The 8,273-nt window shown below is 45.0% G+C and overlaps 1 long non-coding RNA gene across 1 annotated transcript; it reads left to right on the top strand.

Moving 5' to 3' along the window:
* Nucleotides 1–1,069: 1,069 nt before the first annotated feature.
* LOC139028224 (uncharacterized) lies at nucleotides 1,070–6,542 on the top strand. Its single transcript, XR_011480408.1, has 3 exons — nucleotides 1,070–2,447; nucleotides 3,156–3,282; nucleotides 4,555–6,542. It is a non-coding gene; the product is annotated as an uncharacterized lncRNA (long non-coding RNA).
* Nucleotides 6,543–8,273: the final 1,731 nt, after the last annotated feature.

Raw genomic sequence — 8,273 nt, forward strand, 5'->3', positions numbered from 1 at the left:
TGAGTTCAGGGCTCTGTGCAGGCCAGTCAAGTTCTTTCAAACAAACCATTTCTGTATGGACCTCCCTTTGTGAATGGGGGCATGGTCGTGCTGAAACAGGACGGTTGCCACAAAGTTGGAAGCACAGAATCGTCTAGAATGTCATTATTATGCTGTAGCATTATGATTTCCCTTCTCTAGAACCAAGGGGCCCGAACCATGAAAAACAGCCCCAGACCATTATTCCTGCTCCGCCAAACTTTACAGTTGGCACTACGCATAGTGGCAGGTAGCGTTCTCCTGGCATCTGCCAAACCCAGATTCGTCCGTCGGACTGCCAGATTGTTTAGTGTGACTCACCCCTCCAGAGAACGCATTTCCACTGCTCCAGAGTCCAATTGCGGCGAGCTTTACACCACTCCAGCCAATGTTTAGCATTGCGCATGGTGATCTTAGGCTTGTGTGCGGCTGCTCGGCCATTTCATGAAGCTCCCGACAAACAGTTCTTGTGCTGACGTTGCTTCCAGAGGCAGTTTGGAACTCGGTAGTGAGTGTTGCAAACGAGGAGAGACAATTTTTACCCGCTACGTGATTCATTCAGCACACGGGAGTCCCATTCTGTGAGCTTGTGTGGCCTACCACTTCGCACTTACAGTTGACCAGGGCAGAAATTTGACGAACTGACTTGTTGGAAAGGTGGCGTCCTATGACAGTATCACGTTGAAAGACACTGAGCTCGTCAGTATGGGCCATTCATTATGGGCCATTCAGTACGGGCCATTCAGTACGGGCCAATGTTTGTCTATGGAGATTGAATGGCTGTGTGCTCAATTGTATACACCTGTCAGCAACGGGTGTGGCCGAAATAGCCGAATCCACTCATTTGAAGGGGTGTCCGCATACTTTTAGCGTCTATTAAATCTGAGATCCGCATTCGGTGAAGCAGCACCACTGGTCGCCCCGAGGCACATTTGTTATCGTTTTTGTTTTGGAAATGGGTCAGAGGAGCATTGTGGTAAAAATAATCCTAGTCTGCCGTTCTATCACGCGTGCAATGATGTCCAAGAGGGGGTGGGGGGGAAATCATTTGTTGTTTTAAGTGAAAGAGAAGTTATAGACAGAGAAGGCCTATTGGTTACACTCTTTCTCAATGCTCAGTTCAACAGGTATGCAGCCCGTGTCTCTCTGAAGGCTCAATCTGTCCTAACACGATTCAATTTGTCCTGGATGTTTTACATTATGACACAGCCTGTGTGTTTTGGCTACCTGCGGGGTCTGTGGATTCATACTGAACTAACTCCTCCTTCATTTCATGGGCTAGAGCTTTGTCTCGCTGTAACCGCTCGGAGCCATGTGTACTCGGACACGGGACTGCAGCTGAACTCCGAACGCTGACCTCTAACCCAGAACATATTGAATCCATAACGATGAGGGCTTTGCGTTGACTTTGCAGTATGACAATATTATCGCTGTGTTGTGTTTATGAAGGCAGTGGAGCACCTTTCAAGAGGGAAGCAGTTCAAGGGAGAAGCCAACCAAAAACACACAACGTAGGAGGTAGGCGACCCTGACACACCTGACCAGCTCAGCTAACGGATCAGTTCAGTGATTGCCTAAATTCAACACACCTGGTCCTCCAGGTCGGTTAAATCAAAAAACATGAAGCGCAAGTGGCCCTCCAGGACGAGGGTTGCACACTATGCCACCAGCCCAGCACTAGCCTTCCCTAAACGACAGTGTGTGTTCTCTCGAGACAAGGGCGGCAGAGAGCGAAAACAGCAGCTGTGGGGGTGGAGGGATTCCCAGACCACCAGGGCTATTCTCGAGCTTCTCAATATTTATTTGAACTTTCGCGGCTTGGCTCGCGTTCTCCAGAGCCATCTTTCACCCAGAGTTTCCTCCTGCTTCACACCCAGACACACACGCTGCGGAGGAACTGAGGAAGAGGCTTCCTTCCTCCTGCTGACCCCAGGCCAGGACAATGAGATGCTTCACACCGCTACCATGTCCTCCTCTCAGAGCACCAGGAAAACTCCCCGCTGCTACAGCCCTGCCAGGCCCAGGGTGGAGGGTGTCCGGGGACATGTACTCAGGGGAGAACTCCTTCTCAGGGGAAGCCAGAGGGAGATGGATGATCTGTCTGGGTGGGTGGCATGGACATCTCTGGTGGTCTAATGCTCCCTTCAGTCACTACTGGTCGGGGTCCCCAGTCAGCCATGGACCGGCCCTGGAGGGCTTCCTTACAATGTTGTTTCATCGTCCATAGTGACCCCTTACATCATCGTGACCTCACCCTGTTCCTTACCCACCACACTGGCCGCCACTTCACCCCACACACAGCCATATTAAATGGACTTCCTGACTCGGAAATATTTAAGACACGATGTCATGAATCAGCAGCACAGAGACGTGCTTTTTACGGCGCTTGGAGGGAGTCAAAATAACACTCCGGCTTCAGCACACGTGAGGTAAGAAAGACCTCCTCTTCCCACTGCAACTCTCTCTCTCCCCACCTCTCTGCATCTCTACCTCTCGCCCGTTCATTCGCTCATCCCGTACGGTAGACATCACACACACACACACACTCTCTCTCTTCCACTCCTTCATCCCACCCCAAATATAGTGTGTAGTAGGGCTGGGTGATATATCCAACGAATTGGATTCATTCTAATTTATATTTTAGTGCGAAATTCCAATTGACTATCGCAAGAAAACGTTTTTTTGCTTTTTTGAGCGTTTGTGTCTGCCTCATGCCTTTTTGGTCTCGTCTCCTTCGCTTTTTATGTGCAGTGTGCACCTTCACATTTACTCTCACACACACACACACACACACACCTCTCCCTGCCACTCACAACAACAAAGACGAAAGATCACCACTTCTGACAACACGCCGTTTCAACTCCCTATTTGCATTTGAGCTTTGGTCCAACAGAACCGAAACACATCGAGACATTATTGAGACATTAAAATTCAACAACAAAAAAAAGGTAGTATCAATGAACATTGATTCTGGAAAATGAACGCTACATTTTTTTCCGCACGCTGCATTGCGGTACAGCTAGCAGCATTTTAGCCACAGACTTACGTGCTAGCTGTCTAGTCTTTGTTTTATACATTTGCTATGAGCATAAAAAGTGGAACTTCTCCTTGTAAGAAATAATGATCTTCTTATCCAGGTAGGCCACTTGATTTCAGCATCAGAACGGGCTGGCATGCTGTTCAAACAGCTGGAGACGGACAGGAGGGGGGGTTTAGAACAGTTCAACTGTTCTACCTTGATAGCGAGCAAAAACATCCAAGATGGTAAGATTTGAAATAATAATAATAATAATAATAATAATAATAATAAGATTGAGTTAGAGAGATTGTTTATGAGATCTGTGTTCATTTTCATTATTGGTGGATGTCCCATTGCATGGTTCTGGTTTGCATGGCTCTGGATCTGGTTTGCATGGCTCTGGTTTGCATGGCTCTGGTTTGCATGGCTCTGGATCTGATTTGCATGGCTCTGGTTTGCATGGCTCTGGATCTGATTTGGCATGGCTCTGGATCTGGTTTGCAATGGCTTCGGGTTGCATGCTCTGGTTTGCATGGGTCTTAATCTGGTCTGTTGGCATCGGTGCTGGTCTGGCTGGTTGCATGGCTGCTGGGTTTGGCAATGGCTCTGATCTGGTTTGCATGGCTTGGCTGGTTGCCATGGCTCTGGATCTGGTTTGCATTTGCTCTGGTTTGCATGGCTCTGGTATTCATGGGTGTTGCATGGCTCTGGTTTGCATGGCTCCTGGATCATGGTTTTGGCAATGCTCTGGTTTGGCATGGCTCTAGGTTTGCATGGTTCTGGTTCTGGGTTTGCATAGGCTTGCTGGTTTGCATAATGGTTCTGGTTCTGGTTGGATTGTTGGCGCTCATGGTTCGCTGGCTCCGGTTTCATGGTTGCTGGATTGCTGGTTGCATGGATCTGTGGTTTGCCATGGTTTCTTGGTTCTGGTTGTGCATGGCTCTGGTTGCATGGTTTTGGCATGGTTCTGGTTTTGCAATGGTTTCTGGTTCTGGTTTGCAATGGGTTCTTCGGTTCATGGTTGTTTGCAATGGTTCTGGTTTCTGGTTTGCATGGCTCGGTGACGGCTTCTGGTTTGGTTTGCATGGTTCTGGTTTGGCATGTTCTGGGATTTAGCATGGGTCTGGTTCTGGATTTTTGCATGGTTCTTGTTCTGGTTTGCATGGCTCTGGTTTGCACGGCTCTGGTTCTGGTTTGCATGGTTCTGGTTTGCATTGTTCTGGTTACACTTGTAAAAAAAAAAAAAAAAGGTTATTTTTCATAGACAGACTTTCATAGACAAAAAAAGCAGGTGAAACTATTTTGATGAAATGATTAGTGGGTTGTGGGAGGCTTATATTTAGCCTAGTTATAATTTAACAAGCCCTGATTTCATTAGACTATTGCTCCCTGTTTGAAATGCAGTGTATTGACCTTAAATTGTGCAAAAAATGCGTATTTAAATAAATAAATAAAAATATATATAGTGAATCGCCAATAAGTAAACACTGTTTGTATAATTGAGATATGATTTTCAGGCCATATCAACCAGCCCTAATGTGGAGTTAGCTAACCCGTCCCAGTCTCTTCCCTTAGAGCTTCTGTGCTTTCAAAACAACTCAAGTAAAAGGTGAGGAAAACCCCCACCAGTCCATTCCCCCTCCAGATGGAAAATGGAGGGATGAACAGAGGAGTGTTTTATGAACCCTGTTCCCTGTCGTCCAGTTAAATTCGCACCGGCAGTCAGTTTTCCAGTGGCTGCCTGGCCTGCAGCATCACCTACAGCAGGGCCAAGGACAACAATGGAACGCGTGGAGCAGAACAGTGTGTCAGAGAGAGAGCGAGAGAGCGAGAGAGCGAGAGAGCGAGAGAGCGAGAGAGCGAGAGAGCGAGAGAGCGAGAGAGAGAGAGAGAGAGAGAGAGAGAGACACGAGGGGAGAGGACCCACAAAGAATTCGAAAACAAATCCAATTTCGATAAACTCCCATAGCTATTGGGTGAAACACCACAGTGCGCAGCAAGATGTGTGACCTGTTGCCACAAGAAAAGGGCAACCAGTGAAGAACGAACACCATTGTAAATACAACCCATATTTATGTTGATTTATTTTCCCTTTTGTACTTTAACTATTTATTTGCACCTCGTTACAACACTGTATATAGACATGACTTTTTAAATGTCTTTATTATTTTGGAACATTTGTGAGTGTAACGTTTACTGTTCATTTCACTTTTGTTTATTATCGGTTTCACTTGCTTTGGCAATGTAAACATATGCTTACCATGCCAATAAAGCCCCTTAAATTGAAAGAAAGAAAGAAAGAAAGGTAGAGAGGTAGAGAGAGAGAAAGAATGGAACGCGTGGAGGAAAACAACAAATCCAAACAAGAAGTGTGTGTGTCTCAGAAAGAGAGAGAGAGATTATCTCTACTCTGTCAGAGATATGAAGCAGAGACAGATCCTTACCAAGTACAGGCTGAGTGACCACCAACTGGCAATAGAAACCGGCGGACATAAAAAGACATGGCTACCCAAAGAGGAGCGTGTATGTGGTCACTGCACAACAGGGGAGGTAGAAACAGAGATGCACTTTCTCCTTCACTGTGAGAAATATTCCTCACCAAGAGATTCCTTATTGGCAGAATTTAATACATTTATAACACATTGGATCTTATTAAACCCGTGGTTTAGTAGTAGTAATAGTAGTAGTAGTAGTAGTAGTAGTAGTAGTAGTAATGATGGTAGTTGTAGTACTGATGTAATGGTGAGGATGAAAGTTAGTTAGAAGTTAGTTGTAGTTTCATTAGTAACGACTGTTACTATTTAGAGAGACAGAGAGAGAGAGAGAGAGAGAGAGAGAGAAAGATACAGAGAGAGAGACAAAGAGAGATGCCAAATTCATGAGAAGTTGAATGGATTAGAAAAAGCTATAAAGGACAATCCAAATCCACTGGACTCCCCAATTACTGACCAGGAGCTCTATAAGAAACTTCAGGCTCTCAAATGTAAAAAAACATGCAGACCTGATGGCATCCTAAATGAGATGCTCAAACTCACTAGTGCAAAATTTCAATTGGCTATATTAAAACTGTTTAATTTGATCCTGAGTGTAGGTTATTTCCCTGACATCTGGAATCAAGGACTCATAACCCCAATCTTTAAGAACGGAGACAAATTTGACCCTAACAATTACAGAGGCATTTGTGTGAACAGTAACCTGGGGAAGGTTTTCTGTAGTATTATKAATGTACGAGTTCTAAACTTCCTTAATAAGCACAATGTCTTGAGTAAAAGCTAAATTGGATTTATACCAAAACATCGCACAACTGATCATATTTACACCCTACACACCCTGATAGATAAACATGTCCACCAAAATAATACCAAAATATACGCTTGCTTTATCGACTTCCAAAAAGCATTTGATTCTATTTGGCATACAGGACTGTTCTACAAAGTTATTGAAAGTGGTGTAGGGGGTAAAACATATGACATAATTAAATCAATGTATACTGGCAATACGTGCAGCATTAAAATTGGTAAGAAAATAACAGAATTCTTTAACCAGGGGCGGGGCCTTCGCCAGGGTTGCAATCTGAGCCCTGCACTCTTCAATATTTACATCAACGAATTGGCCACTATTCTAGAAAAATCCTCAGCCCCTGGTGTTAGTCTCCACAATTCAGAAGTTAAATGCCTACTCTTCGCAGATGACCTATGCCTGCTGTCACCGACAGCACATGGCCTACAGCAGAGCCTGGACCTGCTAGAGCAGTACTGCCAGACCTGGGCCCTGGCAGTAAACCCCAAAAAGACTAAAATAATGATTTTCCAGAGAAGATCCAGATCTCAGGGAATTAGACCAAAGTTCTCTATTGGTACAAAATATATAGAGTACTGCACACACTACAATGACTTAGGTTTAAAAATAAGCTCAACTGGACACCTTAATGAGGCAGTGAATGAACTGAGAGAGAAAGCACGCAGGGCATTCTACGCCATTAAAAAGCAAATTCAAATTGAAATACCTATTAAAATTTGGCTAAAACTAATTGAATATGTCATTGAACCAATTGCACTTTATGGCAGCGAGGTTGGGGGTCCACTTTTGCACAAAAGATTTCATCAACGGGACAAACACCCCATTGAAACCCTGCATGCAGAGTTCTGTAAGATCTCCTCTCATGTCCAGAGTAACTACAAACAATGCATGCAGTGCAGATTAGGCCAATATCCACTAATAATAAAAACTCAAAAAGAGCAATTAAGTTTTCGAAACATCTAAATACAGTGACCTCCTCTCATATCATTACAAAGTCCTGCAATGCCAAGAGCTGGGCAAAGAAAAGTCCCCTCATCCAGCTGGTCCTGGGTCTGAGTTCAAAACCTGTTCTACTAACACACACTGAAGCCTCAGGACCAGAACATCCAATCAATCAGAATAAACCAAATTACAACACAGTCAAAACAAAATACATTGCTTATTGGGAAACACAAAGCACAACACAAAGCAAAAATGCAGTGCTATCTGGCCCTAAAATCGACAGTACACCGTGGCCTAATATTTGACCGCATGGTTACTGATCAAACCTTAGAAAATACCTTGACAAAGTACAGGCTCAGTGAGCACAGCCCTTTCCATTGCACAGCTTGCCAGTCCTGTTGGGGGAGGACGCAGAGAGCTGTGGGTTGGCAGCGCCATACATTGCTGCCTGCCATAAGATGAGGGACAGTGTCTGCAGACCAATCAACCTGCACTCTAACTGTATGCTTATTTGTTATTGTTGAATGTAATGGTTATTTTGGACCCTTGGTTTATTGTTGTTACTGTTGTCCCATTGACAATTTTGATTCTCATTTTTTTATTTTTATATTGTAAATTCCAAAATAAGCTTTGGCAATATGTACATTGTTACATCATGCCAATAAAGCGAATTTGAATTGAGAGAGAGAGAGAGAAAGAGACAGAGAGAGCGACAGAGAGACAGAGAGAGAGAGAGAGCGACAGAGAGAGAGAGAGCGACAGAGAGAGAGAGAGAGAGAGACAGAGACAGAGAGAGAGAGAGACAGAGAGAGACAGCGAGAGAGAGAGAGACCGCGAGAGAGAGAGAGCCAGCGCGAGAGAGAGAGACAGCGAGAGAGAGAGAGACAGCGCGAGAGAGAGAGACAGCGAGAGAGAGAGAGACAGCGAGAGAGAGAGACAGCGCGAGAGCGCGAGCGAGAGACAGCGAGAGACAGAGACAGAGAGCAGACAGAGA

Source organism: Salvelinus sp. IW2-2015, linkage group LG9, assembly GCF_002910315.2.
Source record: "Salvelinus sp. IW2-2015 linkage group LG9, ASM291031v2, whole genome shotgun sequence".
NCBI classification, from domain to species: domain Eukaryota; kingdom Metazoa; phylum Chordata; class Actinopteri; order Salmoniformes; family Salmonidae; genus Salvelinus; species Salvelinus sp. IW2-2015.